The sequence below is a fragment of the Triturus cristatus genome, chromosome 3_1, assembly GCF_964204655.1.
Source record: "Triturus cristatus chromosome 3_1, aTriCri1.1, whole genome shotgun sequence".
Lineage (NCBI taxonomy): Eukaryota > Metazoa > Chordata > Amphibia > Caudata > Salamandridae > Triturus > Triturus cristatus.
Genome location: NC_140583.1, coordinates 423,711,064 through 423,733,846, shown reverse-complemented (window position 1 = coordinate 423,733,846; position 22,783 = coordinate 423,711,064).

Genomic DNA, 22,783 nt, shown 5'->3' with positions numbered 1-22,783 from the left:
GGGCTAGTCATTTGTTTCCTTGCAACTCCTACAACATGGATTCTTTTTCCAGAGAGGGGTAAGTTGAGTACCTCTGCTGTTCTCACAGTAGAGCAGATAGCACCAGTGTCGATCAAAAATGTTATGGGATAACCATTCACCTCACCATCCACAAATGGACCACTCTGGTCTACCTCAAAGTTTGCGCTAAGCACATAATCCTCCTCTCCTCTCAGGCCCCGTCATTGCAACAGGTCTGAGCTGTAATCCTCATCTGTCTTTATCATAGACTACTGCTGAGAAATATCCTGATTCACAAAAGGATTGGTGTTTACATTGGGAATGTGATACAAATACAATCTTTGAACAGTTGCATTTTGTTGTGGCATTGGGGCTTTTGAGACCTGCATTACCTGAGTTTGGGGTACACTGTAGTTTTGTACTTCTGTCTCTGTACTTGCTGCGTCTGAACCATATTATTACTTTGAGCTTGCACAACTCCACCATTCTGAACCTCAAAATCCTTCATCTAGTTGAACTTTCAAGAACTAGATCTAACCCATAATTAATGAGAGATACTTTATTGGGGGCCTGTTGCCCTTTAAGTTCACCTTTGACAATTACTATCTTCCTAGTTACTTGTGTTCTACCCAATTTCAGGACTGCTTTTTTACAGCAGGAAACCCCCAATTGCATGGTTCCACATAAAAACAAGAAAGCAAGGAAAACCAGCAACAACAACGTGCACAGACTCACCGGAGGAGAAGGAGACCCAGTTCGTGAACTGCTCATCACCAGGGGTACCTCCCGCCTCAAGCATGTCTTTTTTCAATGGTGCAGTGCCTGGTTGGCAAGAGTCAATGTCCGGTTATCCATGTCATTTCCTGAAATTAACGTGCAGCAAGACGCACCAATCTTTGCACGCACCTCTCCTTCCATCATGGTCATTATGTCTAACACCTATCGATACTGCATCACCTTGAGGCAGATTTCTCTCAGTTCTTACTTGATTGAATTAAGGCCTAATTCAGTGCTGTTCATCATTTTAAGCATTTCTCACCTGGTTATATAGAGCCAGCAGGCATTAGCCTTTGTCTGCAAGGTAAGCAAGGGTATGGACCCTCTTACTTATACTTGTGTATCCGTGAACAGTCTGAATTCTTCTGGAATCTCCTTTTACTAAGACCAGCCAAAATAAACCACAGTTTTTTTTTTCCACAAGCCTGATGCGGCAAGGTTGTCTTCTTCCTTAGCGGGTGCTGGTACAAGTCTGACATTTCTTCTCCGGGAATGAGAAGGGTAGGGGTATGTATGGTGACCAGGGAACAGAGTCCATGGCATCAGGGATTGGCTGAATGTAGGCAAACTTGCCACACTGCCAGTAGACATTCACCAGAATGGAGGTGCCCCAGTGCATATCTAGAATGTGCACAAACAATCCTCAGTTCCCATTTGTGTCCAGTGGAACCGTTCCTTTAACTCTGAAACACAAGGAATACCATGTAATTTTCCATACAATGAGGGGTTGGCCCTTCCCTTCTAGTCGAGTGTATCCACCCACCTCAGTATACCAGATTTCCTGACATGGGGTGGTCATGCTTTTATTCAACCCTCCCCTGTGTGACTCATTTCCCTTTTTATCATCGAGCTGGATGGCCCTACACAGGAACTCCATTTTGGAGGTCCACTTGTTTTTAAAGAAGACTGCCTCAGATATGCTAAGGGCCACCTTTAGAACACAAATGGAGGCAGGAGCAGGTGTGTTTGTGCATTGAGTTGGGGGTTTTACTACCTCCAAGAATCTCTTCTCTGGGATGTCTTGGGGTCAAACAGTATCCTTCCCCATGGTGCCCTTTTTGGGCATCCTGTTTAGCTCCAATTGGATATCGCTAGGCTCAGTGAAAAGATAAAGAGTTTCATTTGGTCTCGTATTGGATCAGATTCAGTACTACTCTGTGGGGTTTTACCTTGTTGGGCTGGAATTTTGCCCTGATTCTGCTTAGGTTTAAATGAAGAATGGCATTTTGCTTTTGATGGGGCTTCCTCTTGGGACACGTAAAGTCTGTCTGTGGTTTCATTGAACAGACGTTATATGACCTGGCCGATGTCTGAGTGCCCACGGCGGTTATGGACTGATACTATGTGTTGTGCAAGAGGGCACTATGTAGTGCATGGTGGGATGATAGTGCCTGTGTTGGTGTAATTGTAGGTGACATGGGAGAAATCCCTGAACAAGCGCTGTGACAGTTTTTGAATTGCCTCCATTGGTCAGGCGGTTCTTTAGCAGTCAGTCAATCACTTTATTCGATCTTTATACAATAAGATCATAAAAGCACAAAACAAACAAAAAGACAGTCATCATTATACAAAAGATATTAAAAATCCTTTTAAAACCATCGGTTGTAATCAAAATAAAATTGGCATTACATTCTTAATAATCAATCTTCTGGTCTTCCAAGAGTGACATGAAAAGGACGCAACACTATAACAGATGTGAAGGTCGGACAGTGATTTTAAAAAGAACAACCCTGGGCGATATTGCCTAAAATTATATTTGGCAAACACAAGGAGATGATGGACGGAGTGCTGAAACTTTTCAGACACTCACCCCCAGTCACAGATCTGGATTGACCACCATCATCGTGCTTTAGCTCACTTTGCCACCCCAGTTCAGACATGGCTATATGCAAATCAGTCTTTACAATGTGCCTCATGGGAACAGTCCAGCCCGAACTGCCAAGCCATGTCTTCCCTGGACCGGAAACAAGCATCCTGGGACCGGTTTCGGGCTAACAGCCCCCATCAGCCAGGCTAGCTTGAATCCAGTGGCAAAGTGAGCAAGGGACCCACGTCTGGGCATACCCTGCCAACTTAGAGCGAACAAAGCAAACACAAGGAGATGATGGACAGAGTGCTGAAACTTTTCAGACACTCACCCCCAGTCACAGATCTGGGTTGAATCCATCATTGTTCTTTAGCTCATTTTGCCACCCCAGTTCAGACATAGCTATATGCAAATCAGTCTGGACCCTGTGCCTCATGGGAACAGTCCAGCCCGAACTGCCAAGCCATGTCTTCCCTGGACCAGAAACAAGCATCCTCGGACTGTTTTTTAGGGGTGGGCGGAATTTGCGAAATTCACTTTTGCAATCTATCGCGAAAATGTTAAAAATCTCCGCAAACACGCAGAAATATCGCGAAGCCGCGGAAGTTTTTTTCCCGCCCGTTCGCGGTATTTTCTGTGTGATCGTGGCTCGCCAACTTACCCATGCGGTTGCTCACGGGTGCGGCCATCTTGTTTTCACTTGTCCCGCCCGCTCGCGTTCGATATGACGTGCCCGCGTCCTCACGCTCTCGCTCGCGGTCGAGAATGACGTGTTCGAGAACTCAAGCATCTCATACTCTCGCGGTGCATGATCGCGAGAAGAAAGACATGATCGCGCGACGAATGACGTGATCGCGCGACAAATGACTTTAATGCGGGCGCGAACTGTCACGAGACAGAGCAAATGGCTACCAACAATCCAACATCTCGTGGAGAACGCGACCGGATCGGGAAAACTGGTCGGCGAACGCGGGGATTCAGGTAAGGCGATCTTGGGCACGCAAGAATGTATTTTATTACAGCGCGAGCAAGAAAAGAATTTACTGAACGATGCGGATTGCGGAAATTTTGACATTTTCACGCTCTCTGCGAGCTGAACAGAATTTTCGCCCAGGCCTACTGGTTTTGGGCTAACAGCAGTTGTTCTTTTTGCATTTGTCACCCCAAGTGGGACTGGTATGCCCAGACTTGGGTCCCGTGATCTCCATGCCTCTGGAGTCAAGCTATCCTGGCTGATGAGGGCTGAAAGACCGAAATCCATCCTAGGATGCTTGTTTCCAGGCCAGGGAGGACCTGGCCTTGCAGTTCGGGCTGGACTGTTCCCATTGGGCGCATGGTCAAGACTGATTTACATATGGCTGGGTCAAAACTGGAATGGCATGGTGAGCAAATGAAACAATGGATTTAGGCCCAGATCTCTGTACTGGGGTGAATGTATGACATTGTTCTGCATTCTGTCCATCAATTGTTCTTTTTGCATTTGTCACCCCGAGTGGAACGGGTATACCCAGACATGGGTCCCGTGCTCTCCATGCTCTCCATGCCATGCAAATTAGATTGAATGGACATATCATCGCATGAAGCTCGTGTGAGGAGAAAATTTCCGATAGATAGGACAACAGTCAAGGAATTAAATCTATGGTGCTGGGTTATTACAGAAAGTAAATATGGTGCTATCTCTACATAAGTAACCGGTTCTTTAGCAGTAAATAGGTGTGGCATGCCCAAACTAGACAAAGGGTACATAGAAGTGCAATAATACACAACTTGTTATTGAACATTGCAGGTCTTGGTATGGATCCAGGGGAGGTGTCTGTGGTCCACTGTGATTGGGGTTTCTTGTTTCACAGTTCAAACAAAAAAGTTCACGGCGCAGTTCGTAAACTTGATTCGCACACTTTAGATCCATGTTCAGGGTATTGATGTGGCAGCTGAAAGGTGGGGCACTTGGAGTTCAATTGCAGACCTGTTGGATAAGAACTTGGTTTATTTTGTTAATTCAGTAAACATTGCATGTGCACCATCATTAATGATTTTTCTTTGAGGTTCCTCTACTTCCCTTAGGGTGTGTTCTCCACAGTACATTTACACAATTTTTAGTGAGGCACCGCAAGGTGGTCCCAGTCGTGGTATGTCATTGATAGTTAAAAACTTAAAATTGCCTTATTGGTAATCAGAAAAATTATCCTCTTTTATGGCCGGTTAAGACCCCCTCCTTTTTTTCTCCGTACCTAGCTGGGTGCTTGGATTAAGCAAAATGTTTATGGAATGGTCTTGTGATCATAGGGATGGATTGCATCAGTTTTTAGAGAGGGTTTTATGGGCGCCATCAGTTTTTCCAAGACCATGTCTCTCCTTGTGTGTTCATGGGGGTGCCATCAGTCTGGGCTGTGTCCTCCAACCTACACATTCGCTGGGCTGTGTGAGGAGGGGGCGTGTCACTATTAAGAGTTGTTGGTGGTTGCAACATGGCTAAAGATCCCATGTGACCCTCCCTTATGGCACCAGATATATTGACTCTGCCCTTTCTCTCTAGACTTCTTTTGGGCTAACTTTGGGCTTCTTTGGTTGAGTTTTAGGTGTGTCCCTAGGTCTTGTGCAATCTGTTTCCTTATTTTCCCTGAGGCTAAGGGGGTCGGAAAGCTATTCCATGGTCCCCATCTGCCCCTGATTATGCAGTCTTGTGGAGTCCGAAATTGGAGCCTACTGCTTTTTCTGGATGTTGCATGTGAGGCTTGGTGCATTGGTTAGCTGTTAGGCCTGATACAGAGATGAGTGCATTCATCATTCTACTCTCACCTGGAGCTGTGATGGGCACTGGGGATTCAGGCACTCCCCTCTTCCTCAGACCACGTCCTGCTTCCTTTCAGCACATTTGGGTCTGCTGTTTCTGGCTTGTGGCTGGTGACTGCCAACGAGTGGGCATGCTTCTGTCGCTATTTTGAGGGGTATGGTAAAGTTGCCAGACTTTGGAGATTTAAAAGATTGTAGAGGAAATTGAAAGGAACCATTGCTGGGATCATACGAATGTGGAGAGTCTGGAGCTGCGGCTACAAACTCTTGCTGAATTCTGCCTAGTGATAATGATGAACCGGTACTGCCCCAGCAGCACTAGGATGCCTGGCTACTCAGGCAAACCTAATGACAGACTCAATGCCATGAGGGCACCTCACAACTTATTGGTTCTTGTGCATGTGCTGTGGGGGTCATGGGGTCATCACTAACCCAGACGTATAGAAATCCTGGCTCCTGCTTATGGTGATGCCAGGATTTCTATCATCTTCATTTTAGAAATGAAACGGGGTCCATCGAGTGGAGACCTCTGGTTTTTGGAGGTGCTGTGGGGGCTACATGATGTGATGAAAACATAAGTCCGGGGCCGGGTGCCTGAGAATGGGGACCTTTCAATCTGGTCATTGGAACCCGCCCCATTGACTTTGGCCAGAGGGACCTGGGTGCCTGATTTTTAAGGTACTTTATCTGGGAGCCGCCCTGTCCCCTCATCAGTCTGCCCTCCCTCTGGGGTATTGCCAGCCAACCCCATCCTGGGGATCATCAGCAGAGTGGGGCCTTAACTGCTGCAGGTGCCCTTGTTGGTGACCTTTACTGAGAATACCTGGTTGAGAGTGCACATACATCAGCCATGAATCCCTAGATGCAAGTAAAAGTTTGGATTACCAACATTGTTTCATTTGTCCTTCTTTTGGTTTGGTACAATATTTTGGAGATGTGGCTGAATCGGTGGTATTTATTCTGGAGGTTTATCTTACTGCATATTTGGATTCTGTGTTTTTGTGAAGGCATTACCTCCCCAGAGAGTCACTCCTCCCTGTCAAGGCTGTGGCCTAGTCTCTGTTGGGCTGAATTCCTTGTCTGTGGTTGCTGCTGCCACATTTTTTTCCAACTACTTGATCCCTGCTATGTGGGTACGGCTGCTGACTGGTCTCCCTGTGGCTCAATGTAAGGCACATTTGTATCTCCCTGTGCTTGGCTTTGTGGATGAACATTTGTGGGGTTGGCCCCCAGCACATCAATCTGTTTGTGGTATGCTTTTAACCGACATCTGTCTGTCAGGTGGCCCATCCTGTGGCAATAGTAACATTCTCTATCAATCAATCAATCAATCAATCAATCACGACATTTGTATAGCGAGCTACTCACCCGGAAGGGTCTCAAGGCGCTGGGGGGGAGGGGTACGTTACTGCTCGAACAGCCAGGTCTGGAGCTGCTTCCTGAAGGAGAGATGGTCTTGGGTTAGCCGAAGGTGGATGGGGAGGGAGTTCCAAGTCTTGGCTGCCAGGTAGGAGAAGGATCTTCCTCCGGCGGTGGCTCTGCGGATGCGTGGTACGGTGGCGAGGGCGTGGCTGGTTGATCGTAGCTGGCGGGTGGGCGTGTAGAAGGTCATGCGGTTGTTGAGGTACTTGGGGCCCAGTTCGTGGAGAGCCTTGTGTGCGTGGGTGAGGAGTCTGAACATGATTCTCTTGCTGACGGGGAGCCAGTGCAGGTCTCTCAGGTGTCCAGTGATGTGGCTTTGTCGGGGGATGTCCAGGATGAGTCGTGCGGAGGCGTTCTGGATGCGTTGGAGTCTTTTTTGAAGTTTGGCTGTGGTTCCGGCGTAGAGGGTGTTCCCGTAGTCCAGCTGGCTGGTGACGAGTGCCTGGGTAACGGTCTTCCTGGTTTCTGTGGGGATCCATCTGAAGATCTTGCGGAGCATGCGCCGGGTGTTGAAGCATGATGAGGAGACGGTGTTGACCTGTCTGGTCATCGAGAGGGAGGAGTCCAGGATGAAGCCCAGGTTGCGCGCGTGGTCCGTTGGTTTGGGAGTGGTGCCCAGGGCAGGGGGCCACCAGGAATCATCCCAGGCGGAGGGGGATGATCCCAGGATGAGGAATTCCATCTTGTCTGAGTTCAGTTTCAGGCGGCTGTTCTTTATCCACTCGGCGACGTCTTTCATCCCTTCATGTAGGCTGGCTCTGGCGGTAGCGGGGTCGTTGGTGAGGGAGAGGATCAGTTGGGTGTCGTCGGCGTAGGAGATGATGTTGAGGTTGTGTTGGCGTGCGATGGCTGCGAGGGGGCTCATGTAGACGTTGAAGAGGGTTGGGCTGAGTGATGATCCTTGTGGTACGCCACAGATGACTTCGGTGGCTTTGGATCTGAACGGGGGGAGGTGGACTCTCTGGGTTATTCCGGCGAGGAACGAGATGATCCACTCCAGTGCCTTCTCTTGGATTCCGATGTTGCTGAGGCGCTGCACTAGGGTGCGGTGGCAGACAGTGTCGAACGCAGCAGAGAGGTCCAGGAGGATGAGGGCCGCTGTTTCCCCGTTGTCGATCTGATGTCGTCGGTTGCTGCGATCAGGGCGGTCTCGGTGCTGTGGTTGGCCTGAAACCCGGACTGCGAGGGGTTGAGGGATCCGTTCGTCTCGAGGAAGGCGGCGAGCTGTCTGTTGACGGTCTTCTCGATGACTTTGGCAGGAAAAGGAAAGAGAGAGATGGGACGGTAGTTCTTGAGGTCAGTGGGGTCCGCCGTTGGTTTCTTCAGGAGGGTGCTAAGCTCGACGTGCTTCCAGCTCTCCGGGAAGGTGGCGGTGTGGAAGGAGGTGTTGATGATGTCCCGGAGGTGGGGTGTGATGATGGCGTCGGCCTTGTTGAAGACGTGGTGGGGGCAGGGGTCGGTGGGGGATCTGGAGTGGATGGTGTTCATCGTGTGGGTGGTGTCTTCGGTGCTGATCGGGGTCCAGTTGCCGAGGGTGGTGGTGGTGGGCATTGGTTCGGTGGTAGGGTGCGTGGTCTGTGCGTTGAAGCTGTTGTGTATGTCGGCGATCTTGCGGTGGAAGAACGAGGCGAGTGAGTTGCAGAGGTCTTGCGAGGGAGTGATGTCGTTGTTTCCGGCGCTGGGGTTGGAGAACTCTTTGATGATGCTGAAGAGTTCCTTGCTGTCGTGGTCGTTGTTGTCCAGTCATTCTTTGAGTGCTGTTTTCTTGGTGGCGCGGATCAGCTGATGGTGTTTGCGGGTGGCGTGCTTGAAGGCGGTCCTGTTGTCTGTGGTCTGGTCGAGCCGCCAAGTTTTCTCGAGGGTGCGGCAGTTCTTCTTGGAGTCCTTGAGTTCGTCAGTGAACCAGGGGGTTTTCTTGCTGCCGGGTCTGCTGGGAGGGTTCTTTAGTGGTGCGAGGTCATCGGCGCAGGCGGTCAGCCACTTGGTGAGGTTGCTGGCGGCTTCGTTGGGGTCCGTTGTGCTGGTGGGAGGGTTCTGGCTGAGGGAGGCGGTGAGCTTCTCGGCGGTGATCTTGCTCCAGCTCCGGCGAGGAACCTGTTGCGGGTGGTGGTGGTTCGTGGTTCTTCTGAAGCTGAAGTGGACGCAGCTGTGGTCAGTCCAGTGGAGTCCGGTGGAGTGGCTGCAGGATATGTGCTTGCTGGATGAGAAGAAGTGGTCAAGCGTGTGGCCGGCGTAGTGGGTGGGGGTGTTCACCAGTTGCTTGAGTCCGAGGTTGTCCAGAAGGGTGGTGGTGTTTCTGTCATTGTTGTTTTCCAGGTGGAAGTTGAGGTCCCCTAGGAGGATGTAGTCAACGGAGGGAAGGGCGTGCGGGCTGATGAAGTCTGCGAAGTCTTCGCTGAATTGTGTGCGTGGTCCAGGGGGTCTGTAGATGAGGGTGCCTCTGAGGGTGGTCTTGGGGTCGGTGTGTATCTGGAAGTGGAGATGTTCGGCGGCGGTGAAGGTTTCCTCGGAGTTGGTCGAGATGCGGATGCTGTTCTTGTGTATGATGGCGATGCCTCCTCCCGTCTGGTTGACGCGGTCCCTCCGGGTGATCTTGTATCCGTCCAGGATGGCTATGGCGATGTTGGGCGCTGAGGAGGCGTTCATCCAGGTTTCAGTGAGGAAGGCGACGTCTGGTGCTGTTGCATCGAGCAGGTTCCAGAGTTCGACGGCGTGCCTGTGGACGGAGCGGGTGTTGAGCAGGATGCACTTGAGGTGGTTGTTGCTGGTGTCTGACTTGGCGGGAGCGGTGCAGGTCCGGAGGCAGGTGAATTTGCAGTCTTGGCAGGTGAAGGGCCCGTGGGTGCGTCTCGGGGTGGCTCAGTAGCAGGCGGGGTTCCGGCCGGTGTTGAGTGCATTGAGGGTGGTGGGGTTGTAAGTCCGTTGTGTTGGCTGGCGTTCTCAGGGGCCAGGGATCCTGATGCTGGGCGCGGGCCAGGCGCGAACGGGCGCAGACGGGCTTGCCTTTGGCGCACCAGCGGCGCGCCCGATGCGCGAGGCCGCTATGCGGCCGCTGCGTGGCCTCCATATAAGTGGGAGTGGGAGGGAGGGGCAGCTGGGAGGCGGGAGCGGGGTGGCGAATGTGGCAGCGGGGGGCGTGTCCTCAGGGTTCAGCGGCGGGAAGGTGGACGCGGGGGGCGCGGGCTGGAGTGGGGTCCTGATCGAAGAGCGGGTCACAGTAAGGGCACAACAGAGCGGGGTACAGAAAAGAAACGGGTCAATGGGGCATAGAATACCGAGGGCACAGAGTACAGAATAGAAACGGGTCAATGGGGCGCAGTTAAGGGCACGACAGAGCGGGGGGGCCAAGAGCGGGGTACAGAACAAAACAGGTCAGTGGGGCACAGTTAAGGGCACAACAGAGCAGGGGGAGCCAAGAGCGGGGTACAGAACAAAAACAGGTCAGTGGGGCACAGTTAAGGGCACAACAGAGCGGGGGGAACAAGAACGGGGTACAGACACAAAACAAGGTCACTGGGGCACAGAGCGGAGCACAACGAGCAGGGACTCACTTAGCAGTGGCGGCGGTGAGAGCAGGCAGCAGCAGCAGCAAGGCACAGGAGGACCGTGTGGCGGCTGAGGGGGTGACCTACCTGCAGGCAGGGTCAAAGGTCGCTCCCTTCAGTGCTGCGCGGCCTCCATATAAGTGGGAGTGGGAGGGAGGGGCAGCTTGGAGGCGGGAGCGGGGTGGCGAATGGGGCAGCGGGGGGCGTGTCCTCAGGGTTCAGCCGCGGGAAGGTGGACGCGGGGGGGCGCGGGCTGGAGTGGGGTCCTGAACGAAGAGCGGGTCACAGTTAAGGGCACAACAGAGCAGGGTACAGAAAAGAAACGGGTCAATGGGGCACAGAATACAGAGGGCACAGAGTACAGAATAGAAATGGGTCAATGGGGCGCAGTTAAGGGCACGACAGAGCGGGGGGAGCCAAGAGCGGGGTACCATACAAAACAGGTCAGTGGGGCACAGTTAAGGGCACAACAGAGAGGGGGGAGCCAAGAGCGGGGTACAGAACAAAAAACAGGTCAGTGGGGCACAGTTAAGGGCACAACAGAGCGGAGGGAGCCAAGAGCGGGGTACAGAACAAAAAAAAGTCAGTGGGGTACAGTTAAGGGCACAACAGAGCGGGGGGAGCAAGAACGGGGTACAGACGCGAAACAAGGTCACTGGGGCACAGAGCGGAGCACAACGAGCGGGGACCCACTTAGCAGTGGCGGCGGTGAGAGCAGGCAGTGGCAGCAGCAAGGCACAGGAGGACCGTGTGGCGGCTGAGGGGTCTGGTTGCTGCCAACCTCCCTGGCCTCTGCCGCCATGACTATGTTGAAACCCTCCGGGGTTTGCAGTGGTGCTCCCTTTAAGACTGATGCCATTTGCACACTCGTGGTCAATACGACTCCTCAAGGGTGATCTTTTTCAATTTGTGTTTGACCAATTTAGCAGTGTCTCTCTGAGCTTGCTCTTGTATTTCTTTATCCTTTCCTTGTTTCGTTTTGTGGGAATGTAATATATGGGCTTGTATCTCCTGCAAGGGTTTGGTGTCTAACCCAGCTATGCTGTTCAAATTGCAATGTATCTCGGTGGGCAGCCCCTTTTGAGTAAATTGTCAAAGAATGCAACTTGTGGGCCTGAATCAATCCACGACTGTCCTGTCTCCTGTCCCCATCATTCCCTCATTCTATACAGAAAATCTGTTATATTGCCTCCCTGGCTTCATGGCCTCCACCATTAACCCTCCTACATCTGGGCGGTCAGGGCACATTTCCCTCAGGGTCGTCCAGATCCGGTTCTTGTATGAATTGAAAGCAGCCTGTCATGCTCGGTGTCTATCAGCGTAATTGCTGGGTTGCAAGCTTGAGCGAACACCGTGTTACTCTGCCTGCCGATACGACTACTTAGCAGACTTTTGATATCGCCTATCCCTGGGTTTATTCCTTCAGTGTTCTTCTTAAAGCATGAGATCGATTTCCCCGCTCCATCCAGCAATATCCTTAAACCCTCTTTATCCATCTGAGCCCATGGCACATGTATGGCCCTTGACGTGCCCTTCTAAAGTAACAGGTACATTCTTACTTCGGGTAGCACTACTGTTTTTTGCCTAAAATGGCATACCCATCTTTATAGGCATGCCTGCATGTAGGGGAAGTTCCACTTGGGATCCCCTCCCCCATGTCGGATGCAATCTTCAGCTATAGCCATGTCGTCTGCTTCAAAGGATCCCTCCTCCAGCCAAGGTCTATCATACTGGTCCAGTGGGGTAGCTTGTGACAGAATGGCCACGCAAAGATCTTGCCTTCCTCTCTGGCCACTATCTTCCTTGGGGTCAGTCTATCCTTCCCATGCATTCAGGAGGAGCAGCGTATATCCTCATCGCTGATCCCTTCAGGCGCATGCAAAGGTAGCATCTTATTTTTCCTACGTCTTGGTTGGGACAGCACCAGGCTGCCTTGGTCTCAGATCCCTGCCAAAAGCCTCTCATCTAATTCTACCTCCGGTTCTTCCCCAATCGGACCCCAGTACCGACCCCCACTTTCCTTATGTGAGAGGTGCACTGCTCTGTTTACTCACTGGGTTTCTTGGGTGCAAGCTCTCGCCTTTCTTCCTCATCCCGTCTAGGTTGCCTCCTTTGCTCTGATCTATGTGCAGTTCTTTTGGTCGGACTTTGCTCTCTAATTTGCTTTCTTTTGTTTCTTTGGATACCTGAGCAAATTGTGTAGCCTCTCCCTTGCCAACGGTTCCCAGGGGACTGGGACTCCTGTCCTCACCCCCACGAGCTGTATTACTGTCTATAACCACCACAAATCTCCCTGTCACTCCTGTATGTTCACCTGAACCAGTGAGAGTGCGTGTACTCCATGCTGCTGGGGTTCTATGTGTCGGACACAACGGACGGGGTGATCGAAATTCTGTTAGCCTTTCCACCGGACTTGGGTTGCGCTGGAATTGTGTAAGCGTGCTGACCTGTTGGTTTCTCATGCTTGGGCCTAACCATTCGTTATTCGTGGGGGGCCCGCTGGCTCCTAATACTGGTGGATTGGAATATGTTAATGCGGGTGAACTGGCATGAGCACTTTGATACCTGTATGTGGTGGGAGAGGTACTGACACTTTGGTTGCTAACTGATGTAGGATTATCGATCTGGGCCTCCTCGAAGATGGCCCATAGTGCTAATAATGCCAACCGGCCCATTACAATGCGACCATTTCTCAATGGGAGCTCGTGGTACGGTCGTAAGCCGGCTGTGACACAAGTACCCATTGAGAAAAGGGAGGTGCAGTTCATCTCCGCACCTCTTGACAGGCACCTCAAGGTGCCCCGTCAAAGGGTGGAGGGCTCAGCAGGGGGGCACCGTAGGTGCCCCCTCGGCCCCCAACCAGAGGCCAGAAGCACAAGGGGGCCCTGCCGAGGGCCCGCAAGCACGCTTTCCAACATGGTTTCCATATCGGACAGGCTGGCATGGAAACCATGCCAGAAACCGTGCATCGTAATCTCAAGGGCGAAAGGCCCACCCTTGAGATTACTGGCTGCCTTCCGACTGGCCGACAGACATAAGTGTCCCCCAGAACCCAAGACTGAGAGCAAGTTGGGAAGGGGGCCCCCAAAGTTCGTTTCTGCTTGCCTTTTCATGGCAGGTTAACCGCCATGAAATGGATGGCGGAAAGGTACATTGTAATTCCTACAGCGGTGCTTGAGTACTGCCACTGTTGTAGGGATTCAACTCCCTCTGATGCCCCAATGCACAGACAGGCTCCTTGAGCCTATCGGATGCGTGGCGGTCGGTCTCTCCAACCAAAAACCATCCACCCGCCATTGTAATGTGGCGGGCGGACCTCCACTGTCTGATGGCGGTGGGTCCTCCACCGACGGGCTGATTGTGATGGTCACACCGCCATCAAAATCAGGCCCTTTGTTCTCATGGTGTTCGTAGACCGAGATCTATCTTTTTGGTTGGTGATGTGCATGGACATGTCCACAAAGGTAAGGACCAGGGTATTTAGTGACACAAACCAGCAAACTCCGGGCACCCCAAAGAGTTTGCTGGTTTGTGTCACCATCTACCCTAAGTCTTGTGTGAGCCAGACAGTTCCCTAGACTAGTGTAGTGTCTGTATGAGAATATTGGTTTATTGAATGAAGGTTTATCACATTTTGGAATACACCAGTGTTTATAATCTTTTTTACCTCATTTGAGCAATTTTTTGTAGGTGCTTACACAGATTAGTTGTTTTGTTCTTCTTTGTGCCTGTCCTTTAACAGTGTCTCTCTATAATTGTTTTTTTCCTCTCTTATTTGCTTTTTCTGATAGAATTTTTTTGTACATTTTTTAGCTTCACTCTTATTCACATTCAGAGAGGAACAGATCTTGTTATTCTCAGGAACTGGCGCATTAGTAGATTTTCCCTTATCGAACGTGGGTGCACAAAATGTAAAAGGCTATTCCTGTCTGTGGGATTTGTGAATACCTTTTTCTTTAGGGTGCTTTCATCTACTCTGACCAGGACATCCTGGAAATAAATTTTGATGTTGCTCATTGTAAGGGTGAACAGGTATTCATTACATTTGTTTAGCCAATCAAGAAACTCTATAGCAGTGTCTGTTGTACTATGCCATATGCTGAACACATCATCAATATTGTGACGCTATAAATGTAATTGATTTGGGTAAGTATTATTGTTACATATGTCTTCATTTGCAAAATTGTGAAGTTAGAGGCAAGCTATACTAGGCATGCTGTTGTGGATATATAGTACCTTGAAACTCAAAATAGCTTTACAGCAGTGCTAGTCTCATCACAAATTCTATTGGTGCATTAAATTGCCAGTTACCTTCATTAAGAAGGTTCTCGATTACCCATAGGCTTTCCTCCTGAGGGATGCTTTTATATAGTGCTTCCATACAAAAGCCTATTATTGGTTCTGCGTGGGGGGTTTCTGGCTATTCTGCTGTTTAAACTATTCATTAACTTCCTTGGTACTTTAATCTTTATTTTCTTGGAAGCTACTATTCATACTATGTGTAGGAGATTAGGTTTTCATTTTAAAATAATATTTTAAAACATGTATTCAGTATTCTAGTGATTTTTGAGTTTGTTATTCATCTACAAAAGAGGATTTTGTGTTTTTAACTGTCCTTGTCATGTTTCATAGGACTCATTGTTACCTGAAACATATCTTATGCAAACATTGGTCACTGAGTTGTGTATGGGTTGCCGTTGAACTGGCTTTCTGAATCAGTTTTGTACATTTACTGAATCCTGAGTGCAGGAGGTCTAGAATACCAAATCCTGTAGTTCTATAAAAAAATTGAGAGAACTTACCACTTGTTTTATGATAACATGATAAGCAGTTCAAGACTTCAATTTTATCCAACTGCCAGTAAGAAGTCAGTGAAGTACAGCCATTACTGATGCAATGAAAGTTCTTTGGGCCTCTTTCAAGCTGAGACATTTTTTATTACTTTTACAAATGGATATATTAATTTAAAGTATGTTTTAATATTATTTTTTGTATTTATGTTTGTGCATTACAAGGAATTGCGTTAAGAACAAAAACTCACAAAACGCCCCTTTTGGAATAGTGTTTTTTCTAAAGAATATCCATTTTGTATTTCTGACATTAAACACAATATAAACAATAGCAAAATGGCAATCTGTATTTCATATGCTCCTTATCATGGTATTGTAACCAGAAAACCAAGCATCGGCAAAGCCCATAGGCCTGGCTTTAATGTGCAAAATAAGCAAATAGTATTTGCATACCTGCCAACATGAAGAACGATCTCACAGTGTGAGGAGGGAGAGGGGCCTTCAAGGGGTGGGGCCTCGTGCCGAGAAGTACCTGCGAGGCACTTTTAAAACCCACCCCAATGCAAGCACCTACCTCCTGGAAAAAAAAACCTTCCTCAGGCTGATGCTGATGTCCTGGTGCGTTTTCTCACTCGTTAATGTACATTGGCAGTTCAAAGCCTCAGAAAATAAGCTGGCAAACCACTATTTACAGTATTTTTCAGATCTTTTTCTCTGCCACCGTGTGATATTGGCTCCTCACCAGGAGACCGTGTGATGGGAGCCGATATATTATGTCACGTGGTGGCAACGTGTAAGTTAGCAGGTATGCATTTGTGCATGCCTGCTCTGACATTAAAACCAGACCTATTGGCTTGTTTATAAGTGTGTATGGATAGCTTGAACAGCACAAGTAATGACTAGAATAATAGTGCTATCATGAGCATAATAATGTGCAAATGCGGGGATGTGGCTAACTGTCCAAGATGGCGGTCGCATAATGTGGTGACTCTGCATCAGCCCGAAAATTATCCTGGACTCTTTTCCGCTTGGGCGCAACTTGACTTGCAGACGCCAGCCAACAGGCAGATGTAAGCCCTCGGAGTGCTCCTCTGTAGTCGATAAGCACAGAACATTCATGTATGAGCTCTAAGCCACTGAAGATCACCCTCCAGCAGTGAGCAAGAAAATGGCAGCTGGACTGAGGTTCTTGCGTGACATGCACAGTAACTGACAACTGCAGCCTGGACTTACCGCACTGTATCTGCTAGGAGGAAAATATATAATTGAGGTGCTTTGCTGATTAAAGATTCGCAGCGCCAGCTGTAAGACAATCTGTTATTTAGCTCAAGAGGCCTTATATACCCAAATGAGTGCTGGCGCTTACTGTTGCTTACGCTCAGCTTTACTGCTAGGATGCTCTATATTTCCGGGATGTGCTGCGCTGTTACTGTATGGCGACAAAACCCACCTGAGGTGCTTTTCTAAGTAAATGCAGACTGCGGCAGCTGCAAGTTCATCTGTGTACCTCACTGTGGGGAACCGCAGTACTTACCAAGAGGGATTTGGGGGGCAGCTGAGCACAGCGAGGTCTGCCCCCCGGGCAGATTGGGAGGGGGTGGTGCCAGCCGGGCGCTGCCATTTTGTGGATTTTGGGCTACATTGGGACTAGCTCAATTGTAGCCCAAGTTTTAGAAAATAGCCCAAAGTATTTAGGGGTTTTGACGCTTTCACAGCCACTATTTTAGGTTTGGTGACCTGGTGGCTGGGAGAGCTGTAGAGTTAGGTTTTTGTCCCTGTCCTCCCTCCCTGGGCGTGGGAGATTTTGTTGGAGGCAGTTAGGGCAGGTTTTTTCTGTAGGGGCTGTTATATTGTAGACTTGTCGCTTGGAACAGGTGTTGGCGGGGTTGTTTGAAAGTTGGCCAAGTTTGGCTGGAGTTTTGTAGTTTCTTGTTAAGTTTGGGGAGTTTGTGAACAGGGGCAGGGAAAGTAAGGGTGGGCGTAGTGGGCGTAGTGGGGCTACGTGAAGCAGCACGTAGTGTGCCCAAATCTACGCACACTACGCGCTTCGCGTAGCCCCACTACGTGCCACCCACCTCCCGCCCGCCCTCCTTTTAAATAATATCAGCAATGTAAAATAAATTAAAGTAAAGCGACTTACCGTAAGCGCGGCGTTACCGGGGCTCCCTCTTCTTCGTTTCTAATTTCTTCTGACAAATGCGCATGCGCGGACGCCCGCGCATGCGCATTTCTCGCAAGAAATGCGCATGCGCGGGTGTCCGCGCATGCGCATTTGCCAGAAGAAATTAGAAACAAGAAAGAGGGAGCCCCAGAGACGCCGCGCTTACGGTAAGTCACTTTACTTTAATTTATTTTTCATTGCTGATATTATTAAAAGGAGGGCAGGCGGGAGGTGGGTGGCGGGTGGCAAGCAGCTACGCTTCGCCCTCGGCGTGTGCGTAGCGCTGCCCTGCTTCGCCTACTTCGGAAAGTGCGAAGCAGGCAGCGCTACGTACACTACGTGGGCGAAGCGTAGTGCTACGCCCGGGGTTAAGGGAAAGGTTAAACAGGCAGGAAGTTTACATTACAGGTTCGTCAGTTACAGTTGCATAAAGGCAGGTAGGATTTCAGGTCATGGGAGGTTAGGATTTATAAATGCTATATTGTAAGATTGTGTAATATTATTGTAATGGAAAGTTATTTATTGTATGTTGCAGGGTGGCAGTCTATGATGTGGGGATCGTAGGGGTGGGGGGAACAAGGGGTCAGGTATTTTATGTATAGAGAGGTTTTAGTTTTGTAAGGCAAAATGCCAGTGTTAATACAATTGTGATATGCACCTGTTTCAATAAAGCGGCCTTTTACACACACAAAATGGTTGTCGGTGTGGCTTGCCCCCCCTTTCCCTCACAATGGTTGCTGGTGCACTTTGCTCCTGCTGCAACTAAAAGCTAAGATCATCGGAAATTTAGCTCAAGAGTCAGCATGCACCCTAATGACTGCCGGCGCTTACTGCACCTGCCACCCATTGCTCGTCGCACATCACACAGCATTACTGTTAGGAAGTGCTTTTTTAGCCTAAATGTGCCGCATTGTAATAGATTGGCATTAAGAGGTGCTTTACTATGTAAAGACGGACAGCGGCAGGTAATGCAAGTTCATCTGTAATCTGCCTGAGGAGTCCTGTCAAATGGTGTTTGCTGACTGCATGGCACTCAGAGATACTGCTAGCACTACCAGGATTTGTTAAATGAGTGAGACACTTTATAGCTTCGATATGTGCTGTCCAATGGCTGCTGGCGCATGATGCTTCTGCAATTCCTTGCAGCCACTGGCGCTTTATAAATACTAAAGCATTAATCAGCACGGCATGAACTATGGGTTGCTTCCACTAAATTCACGACATCTTGCAAGAGCCCTTAGTGTGATAATGGCTGTCTGATCAGTGAGCAGCTTCCTGGTGGCTGCTGGCGCCTACGGTTTCTGCTCCTCAACATTCTTAACAAGTGCAATGGCAGCGGTAGTGAAAAATTACAGTCCAAGTGATGTGCAGGCAAAGGAGGTGCATGTTCTATGTTGACTACAATTCAATTAGCTTGTCCTTAGAACCTACCCACACTGGAAAAGCACTGCAGTGTGCTTAGAGGTTGTGGTGTTTTGCAGTGGCAAAAAGAGTTAATCTGCAAATAATCTTATGAGCCCGCACACGCCCTAATGGCTGATGCTCACTGGCTGCGCATTATCCAGCAATACTACCAGGATTGTGAGGTGAAAAGGGGCGCTAAGGCGAAGGAGCATTGACCCACTGCCTTTCAGCACTGCAAAAAAGGAAAAATACATTGATATTAGCACAAGGTTATTATCATATTATTTTTCCATGCATAGGCAGTTGTGTGAGTCAGGGCGGGGCTGCTCTAATGACAGGAGCAGGGGGAGTGGTGAGCACATTTTGTATGTGCACATTGTCTCTCTGGCCAGTCAAACATTCATGCGCACTTTGCATGTTCTCCACTCAGGTTGAATTACAGCCTGAGTGAAGAACATGCCCAGGCTCCTATTCTCTGTCTGTGCACCGAGGCACAGCGCTCAGACCAATCACAACACTGCATTGCAGCATTATGATTCGCTTAGGGAGTCTGGGTGCCTCCTACTCCCTGTTAGCAGAGAAGCCAGGAAAAGAGGACGGAGAGGAAAGAGGTGGCAGGCCAGTCAACCAGCTGGCAGGTACATGATCTTATTTTTTTTACACCCTCTCTCCTCTTGCCCCCTTACCACCTTTGCCCCCTCCCTATTAGCTCCTGCCCCACCCTGCTTCCCACCCCCACCCCCCTACAGATTCGCGGGACCAGCCGCCACTGTAGGTGAGTGCTATTAACTTTTGAAATATGGCACAGGAACTGCAAGGAAGTGTACCAGTGCGATACAAAAAATGACCTATGTGTTCTATGTGTGTGGCACTACCAGTGAAAAATAACAAAAAGGCAAAATACTGCCAAATGAGCCCAATATTTTGTTTTGAACTAATTATATGTGAGTGGTGGTGTTGGACCCGGCCCTTCTGGCAGGTTCACCCCGAAACTTTTTGCTTTTTATTGGTGACTTGGTGTAGTGATTATTGGTTTCTGCGCACTTTACCGCTGTGTCCCAGGGTAAAGTGCGTACGTGTTGTGAGGTTGGCCTGCCCTCCCATAGGAATGCATGGGGGAATGTATGTGTCCTGGTAGTTCCTGATGTGTGGGGTGTGCAGGCCCGAGTTTGATATGTGCGGACTCGTGTGATTGAATGCTGCGCGATGATGTGTGCGGCGTGCATGTACCTAGTGTGGAAGTGCCACTTCTAGAAGTGGGCACTTCGGTGTGCAGTATGAAATGTGTGGCTTGTCTGGCGATTGGCTGGTGGAGGTCATGTGACGGACTAGGGAAATCCCCAGAGTCAGGAGGAGTCACCCAGTGGTGAATGAGGAGTTTAGCATACTGATGGCTGGGGAGGAGTACACCTGGGTCCTGAATAGGACAGGGCTTTCCCCACACAATGCTGGCTCCGGCCCCTGTGGTGCGTCTGATGACCCTAGCCCTGCCAGTGAATAGGGAGAGGGGCTGAGCAAAACAAAGTGCTCAGCAACCTGTTGTAACTGGTTCGCCCCTTCCCTGCACCTTCAGACAAAGACTTTTACTGTATAAAAAGGGGCTGTGTCCCCTTACAATTTGTTCTCTTGCAGGATCCACTTGAGGGGGGGCCTGCTGCTGCTGGGCGCCAGGAGAGACCGCCACTGGGGACTGCTTCCCTGCTGGAGGGCCCTGTGAGCTGGCTCTGGGCCAGTCTTTGCCCCCCTGCTCTTTGACTTTTTGGCTGGACTTGCTATCCCTAAGCGCCTGGGAGCGCTTGTATTTGCTTTATAGCGCCAGGAGCGCTTTGTTGGGACCCCAGCGTCAAGGAGCGTGATACTTGGCGCTCCGCTACAGCCTCCAGCGCCTGGAAGCGCTGGACTTGCCCTCGGCGCCAGGAGCGCTTTGTTTATGACAACGGGTGCCCACCCCGTGTGCTGCTGGTGACGGGAGCCTACCCCGTATTTGGGTGCTTGTCAGCGGGTGCCCACCCCGCTCATTTGATTATTGCCGCGGCAGGGGGGGCCGCCCCGCCGAAGATTGCATTTACCGAGGGAGCCCACCCCTCTTATCGCTGAGACGATCACCGCTGCAGCCCGGATCGTACCGGAAGTCAGGCAGCGCTGACCGGGACACCCAGGCCCGGAAGTAGGAGGGCGGGAGCCTACCCCGCCTCCCACGAAGGACTCGCGCTGCATTGCAAGCCCCGGAGCAGGCAGGAGCCTACCCTGCGCCCCGGGGCCCGGAGAAGAGAAGCCGCCTTCCGGCCCAGAGAGGTGCAGAGTCCCCGGAGAACGGCCCGGTGAGTAGGGAAGGGCTGGGGGACTCCGTTCATGCGCTGTGGGTGCCGGTCCCACGTTGGGGGCATTATTTCTCGAGCCTGTGAGGCTCTAGGAGGTTGTCGTTGTGGTGTAGAGCCCCGAGGCTCCAACGACGGGGCAATATTTGCAAGAGCCCATCGAGGCTCCACCTTAAGGGGGCAGCAGTTGTTTCGTGACGGAGCGGCCCCAGATGGTAGCGGGTCGCTCCCCCCTTGCCCCACAGTAACGTTTAGGGCCACGAAGGCTCTAGGGGACATTTTAATTATTTTAGAGCCCAGGGAGGCTCCACGGGAGCGACAGAGTTGTTTTAAAGGGCACAGTGGTGCCCACGCTCATTCCTCCAGCTGCCCAGCACTTAGTGGGCAGCTGCAACGCTTAGGTTCGGAACTCTACGCTCTTGGCTTGCGCAGCTGGCGCAGCCTTATCTGGACAGGGCGTCCTAGCCCCGACAAGGCCAGTTGGCCTAGGGACTGCCACAGGTCGTGGCATATGAGTTCTTGCGCAATTGTTCCTTTCCTGCACCTCTGAATGTGTGTTTATGCATCATGTGCCTTGCTTTACACCGCTGAATGTATTTTTATGCATCATGTGTTTTCCTAACCTGCACCTCTGAATGTATTTTGATGCGTCATGTGCCTTGTTTTACACCGCTGAATGTTTTATGCATCATGTGTTTTCCTTCCCTACACCTCTGAATGTTTTAGGCATCATGTGTAATGTGCTTTTACCCCTACAGGTATTGTGATACTTAGGTGGTTGTTTGTTTTCTCCTAGTACAGGTGGTGCTAGTGAGGTCCTAGTTCCCTGCGTGACATTCTCCTAAGGTGGTTAGGGTTGCGTAGGTGGTACTTACCTGATACCAGTAAGTACTGGTTGTGTGCTGTATATGTTATTTTGTGCTACAGTAATTTTATTCCTACGTTCTAAGTGTTATTTCTAAAAAGTGCTAATTCCTGACAGTGGTCCATGTAATCCCTGTCCCCTGTACATATAATCCCTTGTAAATTCTGCCCATGCCTGTTGGCACATTGTAAAGTGTGTGTTTTTATCTAATGTGTTTTGTAGAATACAAAGGCTATTTTTATAGAATACCTTGTGTGGAGTTTCCTTTGTGGTGGGCCTTGGGTGTTGTTGCTGGGTGCGCGCGCAAACACTTTACACCTTGCCTCAGAGATAAGCCTGACTGCTCGTGCCAAGCTACCAAGGGGGTGAGCAGGGGTTATCTTTGGCGTGTAACTTCCTTGCCCTGACTAGAGTGGTGGTTTCTGCCTGACTTTGGCGCAAGCCTTAGCCAGCCAGAAATCGCCAGTTCTAACAGGTGGCAACATGCTTCTCAACTAACTGTGCTTTCCACTAAATGGAAAAAGTATTGCTTTTCACTGCGGTCTGGCACAAACTTTGGTATACTACTTGAGCCTGCACTAATCATATGTGGGAGGGGGCAGCATGCTTCTCAGCTAACTATGTTTAATGTCTTGTGCTGCTCTGACTGTGACTGTGTGCATTTTCTTGCTCAACTAACACCACCATGCGCACTGAAAAACTACAACCATTATAACTATCAAAACATTTTGTAAGCTGCATGGCACAAGAATAGTTGTGTCTAAAAGCCGGTGTGAGCAAACCTTGCTGTGTTGTAAATCAATGGCTGTAATGGGGAAGGCAAAGGCGAACACAGGGGGGCAGATTTATGAGGGACTTGCGCCCCTTTTACGCCGCTGTTGCATCACTTTTGTGACGCAGC